The sequence below is a fragment of the Pelophylax lessonae genome (assembly GCF_965119305.1).
Source record: "Pelophylax lessonae genome assembly, chromosome: 11".
Taxonomy (NCBI): Eukaryota; Metazoa; Chordata; class Amphibia; order Anura; family Ranidae; genus Pelophylax; species Pelophylax lessonae.
The window spans coordinates 210082016-210106056 of NC_138778.1; positions in this window are offsets into that span (position 1 = coordinate 210082016).

Below are 24041 nucleotides of genomic sequence, written 5' to 3' on the forward strand. Positions count from 1 at the left end.
ATCAAATACCACCAAAAGAAAGCTCTGTTTTTTGGAAAAAAAGGACGTCAAAATCGTTTAGGTACAGCGTCGCACGACCGCGCAATTGTCCGTTAAAATCACACAGTGCCGAATCGCAAAATACCCCCTGGTCAGGAAGGGGGTAAAATCTTCCGGGGCTTAAGTGGTTAAAGTTATTGAGAGACAGAGCAAGAGCAATGGAAAAGACAAAGATATTGAATTAACAAAGATTTATTTAATAAAACAATATTAATAGGTCTTACAGAAAAAAACGCAAAATACTGTGACCGCGAAAACTGAACCGCGATATAACGGGGTTTTACTGTCGTGGATTTAATGATGCTGGACATCAGTCTGAGGACATCTAGTGGCAGGACAAAGTATTGTCTCTGGAATGAAGCTGCAGATTTTTCAGGAAAAGCTTTTTTTTTTCCGTTATTTTAACCAACTGGGCCAATTCTGACATTTCTCTCCTACATGAGAAATATAGACTTTTTTTGCTAGAGAATGTTTAGGACCTCAAACATTATAGCAGAGGCCCCTATAGAATAAAATGACAGGTGTTACAATATTTTATGTCACAGGGTATTTGAGCAGCGTTTTTTTTCTAAAGCAACTTTTGGGGAAAAAATAAATTTTCATTTTATTGCACACAAACACAAAATAATACCTCATTTTTATATAAAATATAAAAAGTGATGTTACGCCTTGTAAATAGATACCTAACATGTCCCGCTTTAATTGTGTCCACCCGTGGAATGGCGGCAAACTACGCTACTTACACTTCTCTATAGCGGACACTTTAACCACTGGCTTACTGGGCACTTTATCCCTTTCCTGCCCAGGCCAGTTTTCAGCTTTCAGCGCTGTCACTCTTTGAATGACAATTGCGCAGTCATGCTACACTGTACCCATATGACATTTTTATATATTTTTCCTACTAATAGATCTTTCTTTTGGAGGTATTTAATCACTGCTGGGGGTTTTATTTTTTGCTAAACAAACAAAAAAGATCGAAAATTTTGAAAAACAAACAAACAAATAAATAAAAACAGTTTTAATAGCTTGTTATACAATTTTGCAAACAGGTAAATTTTCTCCTTTATTACTGATGTGCTCTGATGAAGCTGCACTTATGGGCACTGATAGGGCGGCATTGGTGGGCACTGATAGGGCGGCATTGGTGGGCACTGATAGGTGGCACTGCTGAAGCGGAACTGGTGGGCATTGTTTAGGAGGCACTGATGAGGCAGCACAGGTGGGCACTGATGAGGCTGCAGCGATAAGTGGCACTGATGGGTACTGATAGGTGGCACTGGTAGGTGACACTGATGATGAGGTACTGATTGGCAGCACTGTATGGTGACACTGGTGGGCACTGGTAGGTGTCACTGCTGGGCACTGCTTAGCAGTACTGATATGCACTGGTAGGTGGCACTGGTGGGTACTGCTTAGCAGTAGTAGGTGTCCGTGTGCGGGAACGATGTCCCATTTACACAGGATGGTAATCGGTTTATGTTTACATTACATGATCAGCTGTCATTGGCTGACAGCTGATCATGTAGTAAAGGGCCGGGATTGGCCCCTTACTCCCATCTGTGATCAGCTGGGTCTCATTGACTCGCTGATCACATAGCGCACCCCCCGTGCCCCGCAGGGAGCATACAGGCAGCACATGCATGGGAGAACGCACATGGACGCCTTCCCGGCAATTTAGGCCCATGTAGCCGTTTTTCAGCTATAACGTGTGCAGGAAGAGGTTAAACGCCTTTACTGGTTACCAGTTTAGAGATACACAGGAGGTCTGGTGATAGAATTATTGCTCTCACTCTGACGTTCTCCACAATACCTCACATATGTGTGCGGGAGTAACGTATGACTTCGCTTTGCACGGAAGCACGAGGGGACGGGCGTGCTTTACATTATTATTATTATTTATATCTATTTTATCCAAAACTTTTTCTTGGTAATAACTTTATTGATATCACAAGGGATGAACAACATCATGTATTACAGGGAATCGCCAGCTGAAAATTCTCATGCAGGTGCAGCCATCATCCCGCTATATCCACTGCAACCCGAGGACGTCCTATGGGCGGCAAGGGGTCAATGGGCCATTCATTTTGTACCTTTTTATTGGTGGGTGTTCTGCTTTTTGTCTGTCTTGAATGTATGATAGAGAAGAGGCTGGCAGCTTGTAGACTGGGCAGCCGCCTGTGTCCTGAGCGATGACAGTCTCCTGTCCAAAATGCTTTTCACTGTGTGGCCAGACAGTGTCACTACATGTCTTTACTTGTTAATGCAGTCATGGTGTCACTGAAGTGTATGTAGTGTTTCTGTAAACTACAAGGCTCTCCTCTTATTACTTTTGCAGTGAGTACTTAAGCCGGTCATTCGAATCTCGGCCGGTGTTCTGCCGAAAACTCCAACTCATCAAAATCTCCAACCACGTCCCTTCAGGTGGCTTTACAGCAGCCATTATTGGAGATTTCATGAGTTGGAACAACAATAACCCCTGAGGATTGGGACTTTCAACGGCAAGAATCAGGACTTGAGTATGAAAAAATATAAATTTTATTCCACATATAATAAAGATAAATTATACATAATCACATATCAAGTATATAATAAAAACAAGGTCATAGATACGTCTTGGAACCAGAAGGGTCTGAGGTGTCTGGATCGGACTAGACGCGTTTCGGTCCAAATGCCTTTCTCAATGGTCCACAAAACACCAGAGCTCAGACTAGGAGCATAAAAGGTAACAATGAGTATAATACAAAAAATGGGTGTAAGGTTAAATTCAACATGTATTAAACAATGTTAAGAACGATAATACACAAAATTCATTATACATAGTGTTTGTCGTATTTAGATGTAACAAAGAGGGGGGGCAAAAAATGCCTAGATGACCTGTGCGTTTCTGACCTCATTTTGGAGATCCTCGTGGGATTTTTGTCCGTGGAGCTCTTTTCTCACTGTCATTTGCCATACCACTGTGTATTTGGCTTACAAATATTCAAATCTCCCTTGGAAACCCATACAAATATTAACATATTGCTCTAGTCTATCCTGTATAGACCTAAATTTGATTAGCATATACTATTTGCGGCCACAGTCAATTGAAGGCCTTTTTCTTATCCACTAAGGCCCATCCTTTTGGTCTCACGTCCTGGATTTCACAGAGGTCCTACATATCTGGTACGTAATTATAGAGGCATTTTTTGCCCCCCCTCTTTGTTACATCTAAATACGACAAACACTATGTATAATGAATTTTGTGTATTATCGTTCTTAACATTGTTTAATACATGTTGAATTTAACCTTACACCCATTTTTTGTATTATACTCATTGTTACCTTTTATGCTCCTAGTCTGAGCTCTGGTGTTTTGTGGACCATTGAGAAAGGCATTTGGACCGAAACGCGTCTAGTCCGATCCAGACACCTCAGACCCTTCTGGTTCCAAGACGTATCTATGACCTTGTTTTTATTATATACTTGATATGTGATTATGTATAATTTATCTTTATTATATGTGGAATAAAATTTATATTTTTTCATACTCAAGTCCTGATTCTTGCCGTTGAAAGTCCCAATCCTCAGGGGTTATTGTTGTTCCATATTTATCAGGGATGTTGGCAAGATCCCAGGTTTAAAACACAGAATTCGAATTTATCTTCTCCTTTCATGAGTTGGAGTTCTCACAGAACACCACCAATGTATACACTATGGTCAGGGGCAGACTGGCAACTTTCAGCCCAGGGGGCAAGTACAAACCAGAGGCCCATGGTACAGCGACTCGGCCCCACTCTCCCTCTTCCCGGCCTCCTCCTGACCTCCATTCCAGGCTGAAGCTCCGCTCCAGGTACTCTCTACCCACCGGCTGAATCCGAGTTCCCAACCTGGCCAGCAGGGGGCACTTTGGGGGGAACTAGGACAGCTCGGTTGGGGCTGGCCAGGGGAGAGAGTCTCCATTGGGGCATGGAACCGGCCTCTGCTCAGACACAGTTTACACCATCCATGCTGGGGGGTGCCTGTGCTGTGTCCTTGTCTTCTACCCGCACTCAGTAGGTCAGCAGCAGGGACTTTTTACTTCTTTTCACCAGGAATCCTTTAGGCATGTCTTTGGCAGACGCGGTGCAGCCTTTTTATGGGGCATCAGAGTGCCCCAGGGGGCTATTGCCCCTCTGCCCCCTGATCTAGTCCCCCCTCGAATATGGTACACTATGGTACAAAATAATAATGAGTGGACATTGTTAGCCCGCCCACTTCTAACCAAAAACATGGCTGCCTCCAAGGCTCCTACAACTTTTTTCCTACTTACCCGGTGTTCTGTCAAAACATTCAACTCGTCCTGTACCATAGTGGATAGGCTGCCGGTGTTCTGTGAAAACAGCAACTCGTCCAAATCTCCAATTATTGCTGCTGTAGAGTCACCGGAAGTGATGTGGTTGGAGATTTTGGTGAGTTGGAGTTTCCGGCAGAACACCAGTTCAGTAGGGACCGGCCGAGATTCAAACCATGTCTGGGTAGGCTGATTGTACCCATGTTGTGATCGATTGATCAATATAGGTACAACCAGCCTGTCGGATTTTTCATGCGATTATTGCACGTGGCTGCAGCCATTAGCAATAATTACTGTGTGTTCTCCATGCCGGGACAGCTCCCCCCGACTCCCCCCACTGGGAGAACATAATAGCTTTGTGGGAGGGTTTCCCCCATCAATACTGACTGTGTTGATGGGGGAATTGAGCGATTTTCTTTCCTGAAACCCATATTTGCTCTCTGCACTACTCCCGGCGCCTCCCTCTGAGTTCACAGGAGCTGGAACTACAGATTTGGCATTGGGTATCAATGCGCACTGACAGGATTTAGCTTTAGCTGGTTTGTAGAGGATGATGGGGACTCAGTCTACAAGAGGGTGCAGCTTATTACGCATGGAGCACAGTAGGGATATAGTGTCTGCAGACACAAGCATCTTTTACTTCCAGAGAGGGGGAGGGGGAGTGCTCAAATAGTTATTTTGAGGGTCATTTTAACACTGATGGACATTTTTTTTCATGTTTTCCATTTTCCATTTTTTTCCAATGTGCTATTTGCTCATTTCTGCCCTCAAAGCATTCCTTCGTTTGTGAAATGATGAAGGCCCCGCCCAGTCACTCCTCTGACATACACCTGGATGGGAAACACCCATTTTTTCAAGGGTCTTTTTTTTTTTTTTTTTTTTGCCCAACAAGCATAGAGCAGTCTATTGATTTCATTGGGCTGCCCTATGCGCGACAAACGTGGCAAAGTAGCGCATGCCATGTTCCGGTTAGTTTTTTTTTTTTTTCTTACCACACATTTTGCCACATTTGTTGTGTGGTTTTGCGTGTTGCAAGCATGCATTAGCTTCTGGCATTCGAGATGCCATTTACAATAAATAGCGCTACCAGCGTAACGCACATTATTTTTTGCATGTTCCGGGATTGTGTGGAAACGTGCATTTCTGTGCACATTAACTTAACACGCAAATGTGAGCATAGACTAACTGATATGATGAAAGTTTGTCACAGCGGCATGCGGAGTTCCACCATATTTCTTTTTTTTTTCCCTTTGTTTCCTGTTCTAATTTTCACTTTTTCACCAAGTATCGGGCGAGTGATTGTACATACAGAGCAGGAGATCTATGGACGGGGTGAAGTGTGTTCAGTAGATCAGGGGTGGGGAACTTACGCCCAGCATTACCCACAGCAGTACCCACAGCAGTACCAGCCAGCAGTACCAGCCAGCATTACCAGCCTGAGCCAGAAGTACCAGCCAGCAGTATCCACAGCAGTAACAGCCAGCAGTACCAGCCTGAGCCAGCAGTACCAGCCAGCAGTACCCACAGCAGTACCAGCCAGCAGTACCCACAGCACAGTACCAGCCAGCAGTACCAGCTAGCAGTACCCACAGCACAGTATCAGACAGCAGTACCAGCCTGAGCCAGCAGTACCAGCCAGCAGTACCAGAATGAGCCAGCAGTACCAGCCAGCAGTGCCCACAGCACAGCACAGTACAGCACAGTACCAGCCAGCAGTACCAGCCTGAGCCAGCAGTACTAGCCAGCAGTACCCACAGCAGAGTACCAGCTAGCAGTACCAGCCTGAGCCAGCAGTACCCACAGCAGTACCTGCCAGCAGTACCAGCCTGAGCCAGCAGTACCAGCCAGCAGTATCCACAGCAGTACCAGCCTGAGTCAGCAGTACCAGCCAGCAGTACCCACAGCACAGCACCAGCCAGCAGTACCAGCTAGCAGTACCCACAGCACAGTATCAGACAGCAGTACCAGCCAGCAGTACCAGAATGAGCCAGCAGTACCAGCCAGCAGTGCCCACAGCACAGTACAGCACAGTACCAGCCAGCAGTACCAGCCTGAGCCAGCAGTACACACAGCAGAGTACCAGCTAGCAGTACCAGCCTGAGCCAGCAGTACTCACAGCAGTACCAGCCAGCATTTCCCACCAGCAATACCAGCCAGCAGTAACCACGAGCAGTACCTGCCAGCAGTCCCCACCAGCAGTACCAGCCAGCTGTACCAGCCAACAGTACCAGCCAGCAGTACCCACCAGCAGTTCTTTTCAAAACTTACCTCCGCAAAGAGTCAACTGCGCTGCAGACTGACCGACGCAAACCTGGAAAACCAGTTGCAAGTAGCAACATCCTCAATACCAGCTAACAACATTACACACCTCACCAAAGAGAAGCAGTTCCAGCCATCACATTAGGGGTGAGTTAATTAAATGTTTGACCAAATATAACAGGTACATTTTTAAGCTGATAACTTTTTACGGCCCCCGAATGATGTGATAAATATCCAAATGGCCCTTGGCAGAAAAAGGGTTACCCACCGCTGCAGTAGATCAATAGAGCATATAACTGGAAGCAGGGACAGGACAAGGGGGGGGAAGAAGGGTCACATCACCCGGGCACTATGCTCGGGGTCAGGGCACAGGTGACAGCTGCAGGCTCCTGCTCCTATCACCTCCCCCACAACACTACAGTAGAGGAATTACATCATACTCCTTCGCCCCTCCCCTAACTATTCTGCTCCACCCACTCTTCAGTCTAAATTCTCCTATCTTCTTTCATAGGCCGAGAGATTAGAGGAGTCTCCTCCCACATAAAGTCCCTGGCTCCACCTCCTGCACTGGCTCATAGGTTCATAGAGCCTTCACTAACATGGTGGACCGCCCACAAGTCCTGGTCCAGTGAGCAGCAGTCATTGGTTGCTAGGGATGCCGGCGTCTATAGCAACCAATGACTTCACATGTGTGCTGTGTGCCCTGCAGCACGTTTCTCCTGCTAGTTCCTACCTCCTGCCTGCCAGGTTATAGGGACTTCTCCTACAGGTACACTGAGCACTGTGATGGAGCAACTGATCTATAGGGGTACTCGGATGGGGGCAACTAATCTATCGGGACACTGTGATGGGGGCAACTCATCTATGGGGGTACTCTGTTGGGCGTCAACTGATCTACAGGGACACTGTCATGAGGCAACTAATTAATGGGGACACTGTGATGGGGGCAACTCATCTATGGGGGTACTCTGGTGGGCGGCAACTGAGCTACAGGATAAACCAAAAGGAAAATGGACCGCACTCAGGAGTAAATTAAATTAGAAGTATCCTTTATTCCTCATGAAGGATCAATACAGACAGTGCATCACCGGGACATGTGTCAGGTTGACGCGTTTCACGATACAGAAGATTGCTTACTCATAACCACACCTCATTTACTCCTGAGTGCGGTCCATTTTCCTTTTGGTTTATCAAGTTTTGGATGGCGGATCCGACCTGCACCTGAGTGCTTTGTCTCACCTGAGCGGTTTTCCTTCTTAGCTTTTGTATTTCTAACTGATCTACAGGATAGAAAGTATTCTCATGCTCGGTGCCCAGTGACAGCGGCCATCATCCCTGATCAGTATATACAAAAAGAGTTCCCCTTAGTGGTATGGGATTATAAATGCCGCTGGACACTGTATACTATGTAAAAAATAACTTTATTGATACAAGGGGACATTGTCATGGTCTTACCTTCTTGCTGTTCTCCTTCGTTTGACATGTGCTGGCGGCCATCTTGGTTTCTGGGTTTCTTGTAGCCTCCCACCCTGCGGCTCCTCCTTCCCACTGGGAGGAGCTGGATGCCTAGCTCATATATATAGGAGGTCTGTGGCTTCAGTTCCCTGCTTGGTCCTCCTGTGTTCACATGCTACTAGACTGCTGCTACTTCTGGTTCCTGTTCCTGGCTTCGTCTGACTACCCTGTTGGTTCCTGATCCTGGCTTCGTCTGACTACCCTGTTGGTTCCTGATCCTGGCTTCGTCTGACTACCCTGTTGGTTCCTGATCCTGGCTTCGTCTGACTACCCTGCTGGTTCCTGACCCCTGGCTTCGCAAAGACTCTGCATCGGTTTCGCCATCCGTTTGGACTTTTGCTTTATAGCTTGTTTTTCAATAAAGCTGTCTTATTTTCACTTATCTGTTGTTGTACGTCTGGTTCATGGTTCCGTGACATTAGGACCAAGCCATGAATTCTGACGGTACAGGGCCATCCTCGCTACCCACGCTGGTTGCCAGACTTGATCAGCAGGATCACCTGTTGGGTCGGTTCGCCGTGGCGTTGCAAACCCTGCTTGAACGCACGGTACCACAGGCCACGAATTCTGACGGTACAGGGCCATCCTCACTACCCACGCTGGTTGCCAGACTTGATCAGCAGGATCACCTGTTGGGTCAGTTCGCCGTGGCGTTGCAAACCCTGCTTGAACGCACGGTTCATTTCGCTCCCGTTGCCGATGGGTCGGTTGTCGCTCCTGGGTCCGCTCCTACTGCCGCTCCGGTTGTTGCGCCAGACTCTACCCCGACACCTGTTGTTGCGCCCGCGGTGTTTCGGGGTATGTCCGGTTCTGCCCCCCTTCCACAGCGCTTTGGGGGAGAGCCAACTCAGTGCCGAGGTTTCCTTAACCAGGTGGGCATTTATTTCGAGTTGCTGCCACATGCCTTTCCTACTGAGAGATCAAAGGTGGGCTTTTTAATCTCGCTGCTCTCGGACAAGGCCTTGGCCTGGGCCAGCCCTTTATGGGAGAACAACAATCCGGTGGTTGCCGAGTTTTCCGGTTTTGTTGCTTCTCTTCGGAAGGTATTCGATGTGCCGGCTCGTGCTGCCTCTGCTGCGAAGCTCCTTATGTCCATCAGACAGGGTTCACGATCCGTAGCTGAATACGCCATTGAGTTTCGTACCCTGGCAGCAGAGGTGGGCTGGAATAATGAGGCTCTGGTCGCTGCTTTCTCTCATGGTCTCTCGGATGCCTTGAAGGATGAGGTTGCAGCTAAGGACCTACCAGTGGAGCTCGAGTCTCTTATTTCTTTCCTGATTTTGATTGACACCAGACTCAGGGAGAGACCTTCCTTTAAGGAGAGTCTGCGGAGGCCTCCTAACAGATTGGCGCCTACCTTTGTTGTCCCACCCGTGCCTCCCTCTCCTCCCACGCCTCCTGGGGATGACTTGTCTGGGGGTGAACCCATGCAGCTGGGGTTTGCTCGCCTGTCCGAGGGGGAGAGGGTACTCCGGAGACGCGAGGGCCGATGCATGTACTGTGGTCTCGGTGGGCATTTTCGGTTGGCATGTCCGAACCGTCCAGGGAAACGCTCGCACCTGAGATCCTGTCGGGGGCAGATCTTGGGTGGAGTCTCCTCGTCCCCGGTTTCCCGTGTTGACAAACCACTGATCACTGTTGTCCTTTCCTGGGTCGGGGGCTCGGTGACGACCCAGGCGTTGGTGGACTCTGGTGCTGGTGGTTTGTTCATTGATAGTGTGTTCGCTGCCGCCAATTCCATTCCTCTGCAGGCTCGAGGTTCTCCTCTGGCTCTTGAGGCGATAGACGGCAGACCCCTTCTGCCGCCACACGTGACTCATGAGACCCTTCCAGTGGGGTTAGCCATTGGTGCCGTCCACAGAGAGTCGGTCTGCTTCCAGGTTATTTCGTCTCCACACTACTCGGTGGTCTTGGGGTACCCCTGGCTCCAGAAGCATAATCCGATTTTCGATTGGAGATCGGCCGAGATCCTCTCGTGGTCACCGCAGTGTGGGACTAGTTGCATCCATGGGCCTGTCAAGTTGCTGTGTACTTCCTCGGACTCTCTGTTGCCCCCTGAATACGAGGAGTACCGGGATGTATTCGATAAGGTGCGCGCGGTTGCCCTACCTCCGCACCGTCCATACGATTGTGCCATCGAGTTACAATCTGGTGCCGTTCCTCCTCATGGCAAAGTCTATCCACTGTCGGTAGCGGAGAATGAGGCCATGGAGGAGTACGTGAGGGAGGCGCTTTCACGTGGACACATTCGCAAATCCTCGTCCCCGGCAGGGGCTGGATTTTTCTTTGTGAAAAAGAAGGGCGGTGAGTTGAGGCCTTGCATCGATTACAGGGGTCTCAATCGCATCACGATCAAGAACGCTTACCCGATACCCTTGATTTCCGAGCTGTTCGATCGCCTTAAAGGGGCCACGGTCTTTACCAAACTCGACCTGAGGGCGGCATATAACCTCGTAAGGATCAAGGCGGGCGATGAGTGGAAGACCGCGTTTAACACCAGGACCGGTCATTATGAATCCTTGGTTATGCCCTTTGGGCTGTGCAATGCGCCCGCAGTCTTTCAGGAATTCATCAACGATGTTTTCCGTGACCTGTTGCAGCAGTGTGTGGTGGTCTACCTGGATGACATCTTGGTATATTCTGAGTCCATGGAGACCCACATTCTGGATGTCAAACGAGTGTTGCAACGGTTACGAGAGAACAAGCTGTTCGGTAAGCTTGAGAAATGCGAATTTCACCGATCCCAGGTAACCTTCTTAGGTTACATCATTTCCGCTGAGGGGTTCTCCATGGATCCTGAGAAGGTTTCGGCTGTCTTACAGTGGCCCCAGCCCAGTGGTCTTCGCTCCCTGCAGCGCTTTTTGGGCTTCGCCAATTATTATCGGAAGTTCATCAGGGACTTTTCCATGCTAGCCAAGCCTCTCACGGATCTGACCAGGAAGGGCAGTAATTCCCAGGTCTGGCCGCCCGAGGCCATCCGAGCTTTTGAGGCTCTAAAGTCCGCCTTTGTGTCGGCTCCGATTCTGTCGCATCCCAACCCTGGGTTGCCCTTTGTCCTCGAGGTGGACGCGTCTGAGACGGGAGTAGGCGCCCTTCTGTCTCAGCGTAGAACACCAGAGGGTCCTCTGCTTCCTTGTGGGTTTTACTCCCGGAAACTGTCTTCCGCGGAGTGCAACTACCAGATTGGTGACAGGGAGTTATTGGCCATCGTGCAGGCTCTTAAAGAATGGAGGCACTTGCTCGAGGGTTCGGTGGTTCCGGTCCTCATCCTGACGGACCACAAGAATCTGACCTACCTCTCTGAGGCCAAGAGATTGACACCACGTCAGGCCAGATGGGCTCTGTTCTTGTCACGTTTTAATTACGTGGTCTCCTACCTACCCGGTTCCAAGAACATCAGGGCTGATGCCTTATCACGGCAGTACTCCGACCTGTCCAGGGAGGAGTCGATTCCGACTTCGGTCATACCTCCCAATCAGATCCTGGCTGCCATTCGCACCAGCCTGACCTCTCCCCTGGGTGAGCAGATTTTGGCGGCTCAATCTGGTGCTCCCTCTGGGAGACCCAACGGCAGATGTTTTGTGCCTGAGGAGTTGCGCACTCGGTTGTTGCGAACCTACCATAACTCCAAGACCGCGGGGCATCCTGGAAAGAATCAGCTGTCCTGGGCTGTTTCACGTCTGTTCTGGTGGCCTTCCCTACGTTCCGACATCGCCGCATATGTAGCGGCATGCTCCGTTTGTGCCCAGAGTAAGTCCCCTCGGCACCTTCCGTTGGGCCTTCTGCAACCCTTAGCCACCGGGGAGCGCCCATGGTCACACCTGGGGATGGATTTCATTTTGGACCTCCCTGCATCCCGAGGCCATACGGTCATTCTCATGATTGTGGATCGGTTTTCCAAAATGTGTCACTGTGTTCCTCTCAAGAAGTTACCCTCTGCACAGGAGTTGGCCACGATTTTTTCCAGGGAGGTCTTCCGGTTGCACGGTTTGCCCAAGGAGATTGTGTCGGATCGGGGGAGTCAGTTTGTGTCCAGGTTCTGGCGCGCCTTTTGCTCCCAGTTGGGGATTCATCTCTCCTTCTCCTCGGCCTACCACCCTCAGTCCAATGGGGCCGCAGAACGATCCAATCAGGCCTTGGAGCAATTCCTTCAACATGGACCGCTCACATGTAGAAGGGTATAAACATTATTGATACCTTGAGTATATGAAGTGAATGTGACCAAAGGGTCAAATAAAGTAGATATGATATAGATCTTATGTTGGCGTAGTCAACATTGTGAAGGTGGTTGTCCCTGGGTGTTCATGGGCTTGGCATCCTCCTAGCCCATGAACACCCAGGGACAACCAGGGACAACCACCTTCACAATGTTGACTACGCCAACATAAGATCTATATCATATCTACTTTATTTGACCCTTTGGTCACATTCACTTCATATACTCAAGGTATCAATAATGTTTATACCCTTCTACATGTGAGCGGTCCATGTTGAGCCACTACTGACTGGTCATCGTGGTGCCCTGTCGGTCCCTCCGGGCAGCTACTGCTACTATACTCTTGATACTCTCACGGAGTTCTATGCCCTGCACGGGCTTTGGGAAAACCTGGGCATCCCTCCACACGGTAGCAATACCGTTTTTATCCGACAGACCGATCCAATCCACTGGTTGGACACAAAGGATACACTAGGTGCTCTATCTGGTAATTTTGGGTGACCCCTGAGGAAGGGCTTCCACGCCCGAAACGCGTAGGGTCGGTTCCGGTTCCACGATTACCCTATGTACCTGAGTGTCCACATCTTGGTTCGGTATTCGGTCTGTCAAATGCATGCAATTTTAATGCCCTGTATGTGTATTTGTGTTTCTCACAACATTGTGTTTTCACTATATGTCCCCTTGTATCAATAAAGTTATTTTTTACATAGTATACAGTGTCCAGCGGCATTTATAATCCCATACCACTAAGGGGAACTCTTTTTGTATATAACTGATCTACAGGGACACTGTCATGAGGCAACTAATCAATGGGGACACTGTGATGCGGGCAATTAATCTATGGGGGTACTCTGATGGGGGGCAACTGATCTATAAGGACACTGTGGTGAGCCAGCTAATCTATGGGGGAAACTTTGATGGGGCATTATGATAGGGCAATTGATCTATGGGGACACTGTGATGAGGGCAACTACTCTATGGGGGCAATGTGATTGGGGCAACTAATCTATGGGGAGACTGTGATGGGGCAATTAATCTATATATGTACTCTGATGGGGCAACAAATTGATGGGGTTACTGTGATAGGGGCAACTGATTTGTGGGGACAACCTAACTTATTGGGAGACTGTAATGAGGGCAACTAATGTATATATACTGTATTGTCAAAGTTTTGGGACACATGACTTTGCACACATATAAACTTTAATGTCATCCCAGTCTTTGGATGACCAAGTTTGGGGTGGAGGAACTTGACTGGTCTGCACAGAGTCCTGACCTCAAACCGATAGAACACCTTTGGGATGAATTGGAGCGGAAACTGTGAACATTATCGCCTGACATCATAAATGCTCTTGTGGAAGAATGGGTCAAACATTCCCATAGGCACACTCCTAAACCTTGTGGACAGCCTTCCCAGAAGAGTTGAAGCTGTTATAGCTGCAAAGGGCGGAGCCAACTCTACATTGAACCCTACAGACTAAGACTGGGATGCCATTAAATTTCATGTGTGTGTAAAGGCAGGCGTCCCAATACTTTTGACAATATAATGTACTCTGATGGCTGCAACTAATCTAAGGGGACATTCTGATGGGGTAACTGATCTATGGGAGCACTGTGATGGGGCAAGTAATTTGTGCAAGCACTCTAATGGGGGAAACTGATCTATGGAAGTATTTTGATGGGGCAACTGATTTATGGGCGTACCCTAATGGGGCAACTGATCTATGGGAGTACTCTTATTGGGGAAATATTATATGAGGGTATTTTGATTGGGGTTCCTGATATAAGGGGGCACTGTGAAGAAGAAGACCTAATGTAAGGGGGCACACTCATGGGGGTAACTGATCTATGGGGATGCTCTGTTTGGGATAACCAATGTATGAAGGTATTCTGATGGGGCTCCTAATTTACGGGGTACTTAAGATGGGAACACCTTATGTAAGGGGGCAGTCTAATGGGGCAGCTAGTCTATGGATAGGTTGTATTACGGGGGTATCCTTATGGGTTATTGATATATGGGGGCGCATTGAAGGGGGCAACTGAAATATGAAGGTATTCTGATTAGGGTTTTGGATTTCTAGGGTACTTTGATGAGGACATCTGATGTAAGGGGGCACTTTTATGGGAAAACCTGATGTAAGAGAGCACTGTTATGGGGACACCTGATGTAAGGGGGCACTGTTATGGGGACACCTGATGTAAGGGGACACTGTTATGGGGACACCTGATGTAAAAGGGCACTGTTATGGGAAAACCTGATGTAAGAGAGCACTGTTATGGGGACACCCGATGTAAGGGGGCACTGTTATGGGGACACCTGATGTAAGGGGGCACTGTTATGGGGACACCTGATGTAAGAGGGCACTGTTATGGGAAAACCTGATGTAAGAGAGCACTGTTATGGGGACACCTGATGTAAGGGGGCACTGTTATGGGAACTCCTGATGTAAGGGGGCACTGTTATGGGAAAACCTGATGTAAGAGAGCACTGTTATGGGGACACCTGATGTAAGGGGACACTGTTATGGGACACCTGATGTAAGAGAGCACTGTTATGGGGACACCTGATGTTAGGGGACACTGTTATGGGAAAACCTGATGTAAGGGAGCACTGTTATGGGGACACCTGATGTAAGGGGGCACTGTTATGGGAAAACCTGATGTAAGGGAGCACTGTTATGGGGACACCTGATGTAAGGAGTTACTGTTATGGGGACACCTGATGTAAGGGGATACTGTTATGGGGACACCTGATGTAAGAGGGCACTGTTTTGGGAAAACCTGATGTAAGAGAGCACTGTTATGGGGACACCCGATGTAAGGGGGCACTGTTATGGGGACACCTGATGTAAGGGGGCACTGTTATGGGGACACCTGATGTAAGAGGGCACTGTTATGGGAAAACCTGATGTAAGAGAGCACTGTTATGGGGACACCCGATGTAAGGGGGCACTGTTATGGGGACACCTGATGTAAGGGGACACTGTTATGGGAAAACCTGATGTAAGAGAGCACTGTTATGGGGACACCTGATGTTAGGGGACACTGTTATGGGAAAACCTGATGTAAGGGAGAACTGTTATGGGGACACTTGATGTAAGAGGGCACTGTTATGGGAAAACCTGATGTAAGAGAGCACTGTTATGGGGACACCCGATGTAAGGGGGCACTGTTATGGGGACACCTGATGTAAGAGGGCACTGTTATGGGAAAACCTGATGTAAGAGAGCACTGTTATGGGGACACCTGATGTAAGGGGGCACTGTTATGGGGACACCTGATGTAAGGGGGCACTGTTATGGGGACACCTGATGTAAGGGAGCACTGTTATGGGGTCACCTGATGTAAGGGGGCACTGTTATGGGAACACCTGATGTAAGGGAGCACTGTTATGGGAACACCTGATGTAAGGGGGCACTGTTATGGGAACACCTGATATAAGGGGGCACTGTTATGGGGACACCTGATGTAAGAGGGCACTATTATGAGGACACCTGATGTAAGGGGGCACTGTTATGGGGACACCTGATGTAAGAGGGCACTGTTATGGGGACACCTGATGTAAGGGGGCAATGTTATGGGAACACCTGATGTAAGAGGACACTGTTATGGGGACACCTGATGTAAGGGGGCACTGTTATGGGGACACCTGATGTAAGAGGGCACTGTTATGGGGACACCTGATGTAAGGGGGCACTGTTATGGGGACACCTGGTGTAAGGGGGCACTGTTATGGGAACACCTGATGTAAGGGGGCACTATTATGAGGACACCTGATGTAAGGGGGCACTGTTATGGGGACACCTGATGTAAGAGGGCACTGTTATGGGGACACCTGATGTAAGGGGGCAATGTTATGGGAACACCTGATGTAAGAGGACACTGTTATGGGGACACCTGATGTAAGGGGGCACTGTTATGGGGACACCTGATGTAAGAGGACACTGTTATTAGAACACCTGATGTAAGGGAGCAGTGTTATGGGAACACCTGATGTAAGGGGACACTGTTATGGGGACACCTGATGTAACAGGGCACTATTATGAGGACACCTGATGTAAGGGGGCACTGTTATGGGGACACCTGATGTAAGAGGGCACTGTTATGGGGACACCTGATGTAAGGGGGCAATGTTATGGGAACACCTGATGTAAGAGGACACTGTTATGGGGACACCTGATGTAAGGGGGCACTGTTATGGGGACACCTGATGTAAGAGGACACTGTTATTAGAACACCTGATGTAAGGGAGCAGTGTTATGGGAACACCTGATGTAAGGGGACACTGTTATGGGAAAACCTGATGTACGGGGGCACTGTTATGGGGACACCTGATGTAAGGGGACGCTGTTATGGGGACACCAGATGTAAGGAGACACTGTTTTGGGGACACCTGGTGTAAGGGGACACTGTTAAGGGGACACCTGATGTAAGGGGACACTGTTATGGGGACATCTGGTTTAACGGGACACTGTTATGGGGACACCTGATGTAAGAGGGCACTGTTAAGGGGACACTGGATATAAGAGGGCACTGTTATGGGGACACTGGATGTAAGGGGGCACTGTTATGGGGACACCTGATGTAAGGGGGCACTGTTAAGGGGACACCTGATGTAAGGGGGCACTGTTATGAGGACACTGGATGTAAGGGGACACCTGATGTAAGGGGGCACTGTTATGGCGACACTGGATGTAAGGGTACACCTGATATAAAGTGGTACCTTGATTGGGGTAACTGATCTAGGACAATATTCTGTTGGGGCATCTGATATGTGGTGGCAACTGATTATATAAAGGTACTCTGATTGGGGTTCCTGATTTATGGGGAGACACCTGATGTGAAGTGGTTCTATTTTCTTTCACTTTAAATATGGATGTGATTGGCCTACTTTTATGTTTTAATGAAGAGTTATTTCTTTGTCTTCCATCTTGTTTCTGGTAAAGATAGTTGTTTGTGGAAGTGCAGAATGAAAGGGCACAGCCAATGAAGGTGCAAGAATAGGAATGATCACAGGAAGGAGAAGAGACACGCTGCATCTGATGGCAGGCGACGGTGGCAAGGGACACGCTGCATCTGGGGGTAAATGACAGTGGCATACTGCTTCTGGTGGCAGGCAACGGTGGCAAGTGACACGCTGCATCTGATAGCAGGCAACGGTGGCAAGTGACACGCTGCATCTGATAGCAGGCAACGGTGGCAAGTGACACGCTGCATCTGGTGGCAGGCGACAGTGGCACACTGCATCTAGTGGCAAGTGACAAGCTCAGGGTTCCCACTGATTCTGTATTATGGTGAGTTGAAATATTTTATTATATATTACAATGTAATAATAGAAATAATGTGCTTCAGTCATCCTGACACCATATCAAGCATGGTGTCAGGATGATTTAAATGCTTACAACAGCCATTTGCCCGACAAATCACAGCCACCGAATTCCCCGTCAACCTTGAAACTACATTCCCCTCCTCCAGTCCTTGGAAAAGTTTTCTTCTACAAAATCAGTCCCCCATGTCAAAAAGGTTGCGGACCGCTGCTCTAAAGTGACATTACTTTCTCCTATGGAGGGGGCAGAGGAGGACATTACTGTGCGGGGAGGGGGTGAAGGGGGCAGAGGAGGACACTGATGTGGAGAGGTGAAAGGGGCACAGCAGGACACGGCAGTGGGGGGTCATGATATGAAGCGAGCAGAGAAGGACACTACTTGAGGGGGCAGAGGAGGACATTACTGTAGGGGAGTGTAAAGGAAGGAGGCAGAGGAGGACACTATTGTGTGGGGCAGTGTTGCCAACCACCCGTTAATTTACAGGCTGTCCGTAAATGTCTGTTACTGGCAGCGGCACCCATAAAAAATATGGCTGTCCACAGCCTCTAACCATCTCTTGTACCATATCCGCATCCTCTAGCCATCTCCTGTACCATTTCTGCAGCTTCTGACCATCTCTTGTATCATGTCTTCAGCCTCTGACCATCTCTTGTATCATGTCTTCAGCTTCTGACCATCTCCTGTATCATGTCCGCAGCCTCTAACCACCTCTCCTGTATCATGTCCTCAGCCTCTAACCACCTCTCCTACATCATGTCCTCAGCCTCTAACCACCTCTCCTACATCATGTCCTCAGCCTCTAACCACCTCTCCTATATCATGTCCTCAGCCTCTAACCACCTCTCCTGTATCATGTCCTCAGCCTCTAACCACCTCTCCTGTATCATGTCCTCAGCCTCTAACCACCTCTCCTGTATCATGTCCTCAGCCTCTAACCACCTCTCCTGTACCATGTCCGCAGCCTCTAACTATCTCTTGTATCATGTCCGCAATCTCTGACCATCTCTTGTCTTTTATCATGTCTGCAGTCTCTGAGGGGGGAGTCTGGAGAGGACTCAAGAGTGGGAGCGGCATCGGGATGGGGATCACGGGAGAAGTCAGACATGTGTGGACTGTGGAGAAGAGACTATAGGATAAAACCAGAGCCACTGGAGCGAACTGGAGCTGACTGACTGAGCCCTGCAAGGTGCACCTGAGAGGAGGTCAGTGACCGTGCTGCCAGGCCAGTCTGGGGGTGGCGTTCACTGATGTAAGGGGGAGCGAATACAATAATGTAAGGGCACACTGATATAAAGGTTCCCCCTTATATCAGGACCCCCACCTTAGTGCATTCACTCTGTGGAAGGTGGTCTCTGGTCACCAGAGCCCCCCTCCCCCCACATCAGAGTTCCCGGCATTCCCCTTTACATCAGTCTGCAGGATTCCCCCTTACAGTGCAAGAGGGAACTCTGTGGACGCTGATGTGAAGGGGAACTCTGATGTAAAGGGCAATGCTGCAGACCCTGATGTAAGTGGGAACTCTGACCGAAAGGGGGACGCAGTGGACTCTGACATAGGGGGTTTCTGGTCACCAGAGCCCCCCTTATATCAGAGTTCCCCTTTAGATCATAATCTGCAGCATTCCCATTCCCTTGTACTGTAAGGGGGAATTCTGCAGACTCTGATGTAAGGAGGAACTCTGTGCTGGCTGGGTTATTTTAACCTGACCTTCATGTAAATGGAGAAATATGTTTTTTTACTTTTTTTAACTTAAACACATTGCCAATAGCGCTATCTACATGTTTATAGTTTAAATAATGATATTTGCACTGTTTAGCACAAAAAAATTGCCATTTTTAGGTACTTTCTTGGTTGAGTTCCCACACTTTTTTTCCCAGGACTTGATCCCTGGGTACAGGCAGTACTTCCCATATGGTCAGCAGGGGGCGCCAACAGAAGCTGCCTGTGGATAGGTGGGGGGTGTCTGGTCAGCTCTCCAGTGCCCCATCATTTCTAATGGCAGCCCAGCCTAGCCCTGTCATCTGTAGTCAGCCATTTTCTCCCTTTCACATCATTGGCTGAACACAGACAGCAGCCAGCTGTGCAGAGACGGCGACCGGACAAATGTGTGATAAGGATATGAGAATATCTGACCCTTTCATAGGGTGGTCCATTCCTCCTCCAAGTGGGGGGTCTGCACACCCGGAGGACTGGAGGTTACACTCATTAGTTCTGATCAGCCTCCATTTCTGGAATGTGGAAATGTGGAAATTGTATTGATACAATGGAAACATCGGACACACTTCTATAGAGATGTAGTGATGAGACCTGAATGGATCCCAACACTCACCATTATTACTCTTCCAGGAGATTTCTATCAAGATTTTATTCTTTACAAATGAAAGATCTCTTTTCTATTTTTATAAAGATTTCTCTGATTTTTAGAACCTGAAAAGTCCTGAAGTATTACATAGTAGTTCTGATTCTTCAAAAAGCTGCTGACCCTGAAAACAGCATAGAAAGCAAACGGCGGGGAATAATGGGGAATGTATTCAGCATGGAATCCAGGGAGAAATCTTCACCAATAGGCCACACTTTCAGGATAAACCTTGATTGGGTGAGAGCCGCATACTTTACCATTGTGTCATTCCTCATCCACTGATCTCATTCCTGTCTTTCCCACCATCATGTGCATTAGAACATCACTAAAGAACATCTAAACCCCAACACAAAAATGTAATACACTACAGCTGACCACTCCTTAGATATGGTGGCTGCATTCGTTTTCTTTTTCCTTAGTTTTCACCTTGTGTTTCTGCCAGTAACTCACTTCCTGTCCTAGGGTGACAACACTCACTGTACTGAATCTATGGAGAAGCTGTGTTGTCACCCTAGGACAGGAAGAAGGACTACAGAATACTTCCCCCTGTCTATACCATAGTGAGGTGATGTTTTGTAGTGCACATAGAGAACTGGGAACAATGCTGACTGAAAACAGTCCACAGGCAATGAGACCAGAAAGTTATCAGCTCTTTATATTTACTGCAGAACCAAAACTTAAATTTTTGCACCTACAGAACGGATATAAGAATACGGAATGTTTATTCATTCATTCATACACTATCTTACCAAAAGTATTGGGACGCCTGCTCTTTGCAGCTATAACAGCTTCAACTCTTCTGGGAAGGCCGTCCACAAGGTTTAGGAGTGTGTCTATGGGAATGTTTGACCATTCTTCCAGAAGCCCATTTGTGAGGTCAGGCACTGATGTTGGAGAGAAGGTCAGGCTCACGGTCTCCACTCTAATTCATCCCAAAGATGTTCTATGGGGATGGAAGTGCAGGCCAGTCAAGTTCCTCCACCTCAAACTCGCTCATCCATGTCTTTATGGACCTTGTTTTGTGCACTGGCCCAAATCATTTGCATTATGGTGTGGGGGTGTTTTTTCAGGGGTTGGGTTTGGCCCCTTAGTTCCAGTAGTGAAGGGAACTCTTAAGGTGTCAGCATACCCGTGCAACGGCAACAAACAACGTAAATGTTACTGTCCATAGGTGAGGCTTTAAAATCCTTTACAGGTTACCACTTTCTATCTACAGAGGAGGTCTGGTGCTAGAAATACTGCCCATGATCTGATGTTCGCGGTGATACTTCATGTGTGGGACGATCGCTGTTTGCACGCTAACATGGAGACGGGGGCACTTTGAATTTTTTTTTTTTTATTAATAAATCGTTTTTTTTAAATTATTCATTAAATTTTTTTAAATTATCAATTCTTTTTTTTTTTTAAACTGTTCTTTAACATTTTTTTGTCACTTTATTGCTGTGAGAAGGAATGTAAACATCCTTGTGATAGCGATAGACATGTGACGGGTACTCTTTATGGGGAGATCGGGGGTCAATATGTCCCCAAATCCCTCCTTTGCACTGGTGCCGATGACAGTCAGGTAAACCGGAAGTCATTTCATGTCATCGCTTCCGGGTTCGCTTCCGGGTTACTATAGCGGAGACCCAATCAAAGCTGATTGCGGTTTTAAATGAGTCTCCGGCCAGCCGGCGGACGTGTCGGCTGGTAGCTTGTGCCTCCCTGGGGGATGGGAGAGCCCAGGAGCTACAGAAGGGGGCGGGAGCGGGGGAAGCTCAGGGGTGTATCATGAAATCAGTGGGCCCATGGCCAGGATCAAAAGTGGGCTCTAGGCATTGAGAGAAAAAGTGCCTGCGAAAAGTGGGCGTACCTTAAAGGGGGCGTGGTTTAATAAAGATGACTTACATAGTGAAGATTTTGGTAATAATAAATAGTGAATTTACAGTGCAGAACAAGGGGGCAAAGATGCCAATCCTCTCATAAATATACAGTATATACTCTATGTTACCAAAAGTATTGGGACGCCTGCCTTTACACACACATGAACTTTAATGGCATCCCAGTCTTAGCCCGTAGGGTTCAATATTGAGTTGGCTCCGCCCTGTGCTTCTGGGAAGGCTGTCCACAAGGTTTAGGAGTGTGTCGATGGGAATGTTTGACCATTCTTCCATGAAGGGCATTTGTGAGGTAAGGCACTGATGTTGGACGAGAAGGCCTGGCTCGCAGTCTCCACTCTAATTTATTCCAGAGGTCAGGCCAGTCAAGTTCCTTCACCCCAAACGCACTCATCCATGTCTATATGGACCTTTGCTTTATGCACTGCTCCAAATCATTTGGTGGAGGGGGGATTATGCTGTTTTTTTTTTTTCTCAGGGGTTGGGCTTGGTCCAGTGAAGGCAACTCTTAAGGTGTCAGCATACCAAGATATAACATAGTAACATAGTAGCTAAGGTTGAATAAAGACAATAGTCCATCTGGTTCAACGTGTGTAGGTGTGTGTGGACGTATTTATTTCCCATACCCCCGGAAGTTTTTATCCTTCAGATGTATGTCCAAGAGTCTTTTAAAAGTAGCCATACTCCCCGCAGTAACCACCATTTGTGGTAGAGAATTCCACAGTCTTGTAGCCCTCACTGTAAAGAACCCACTGCGTAGTCTGATGTTAAATCGCTTCTCCTCTAATCGCATTGTATGTCCTCGTCTCTTCATACATTCATATTTTAGACACTTTTATGCTCCCAACTTTGTGGGAGGAGTTTGGGGATGGCCCTTCCTGTTCCAACATGACCGCACACCAATGCACAAAGCAAGGTCCATAAAGACATGAATGATTCAGTTTGGGAAGGAAGGAAGCTGACTGGCCTGCACAGAGTCCAGATCTCAACCCGAAAGAACACGTTTGGGATGAATTAGAGGGCAAACTGCGAGCCAGGCCTTCTCTCCAACATCAGTGCCTGACCACACAAGTGTGCTTCTGGAAGAATGGTCAAACATTCCTATAGACACCTTATGGACAGCTTTCCCAGAAATGTAGAAGCTGTTATTGCGGCAAAGGGTGGGCCAACTCAATATTGAACCCTACAGACTAAGACTGGGATGCCATAAAAGTATATGTGCGTGTAAAGGCAGGTGTCCCAATACTTTTGGCAGGATAGTGTGTGTATACAGTATCTGACAAAAGTAAGTACACCCCTCACATTTTTGTAAATATTTTATTCTATCTTTTCATAAGACAACACTGAAGAAATGACACTTTGCTACAATGTAAAGTAGTGAGTGTACAGCTTGTATAACAGTGAAAATTTGCTGTCCCCTCAAAATAACTCAGTACACTGTTAGCATACAAGGTTTGTATTTAATGAGCAACAACCACTGTATGTCATTGCTGTGTGCCTATTACATTGTATGACCACTAGATGGCAGTGTTACATTTGTGAGTTCATGTTTTTTGTCTATGCCTCAAAAAGGAATAAACGAGTTCCTGCTCCGAACAAAGCAGTGTTCAGTGAAACAACAGACTGTCTGCCTGTACTTTGTTTAGCTCCAAAAGGTTATGTCTAACAGGTTATGGGCCCAGGACATGTTACAGAAGCCCAGGATATAATACAGATTACCCCCGGATATAGCCAGATACAGTGAGCTACAGCAAGTAAGTGCAGAAGACAGCAACAGAAAGACGAACAGCAGAAATGGCTGCTGCCATCCCCTCAGCGAAGTTCTCCATTGCAAATCTGACAAATCAGAACTACCAATCTTGGAAATTCAAGATGAAAATGCTGCTTATAAGAGAAGGTACGTGGAAATGTATAAATGAACAAAGACCTGGACAGCCCACAGAGGAGTGGTTAGACAGAGATCAGAAAGCACAGAGCACAATCTCCCTGTGCATAGATGATGATCAAATCATACATATATGTAACTGTCAGACTGCTAAAGACATGTGGGAAGAGTTACAGAAAGCACATGAAAGAGTTAATCTCAGCAATAAACTGTATTTAATCAGAAAGCTCTATCAGACTAAGCTACAGAAAGACC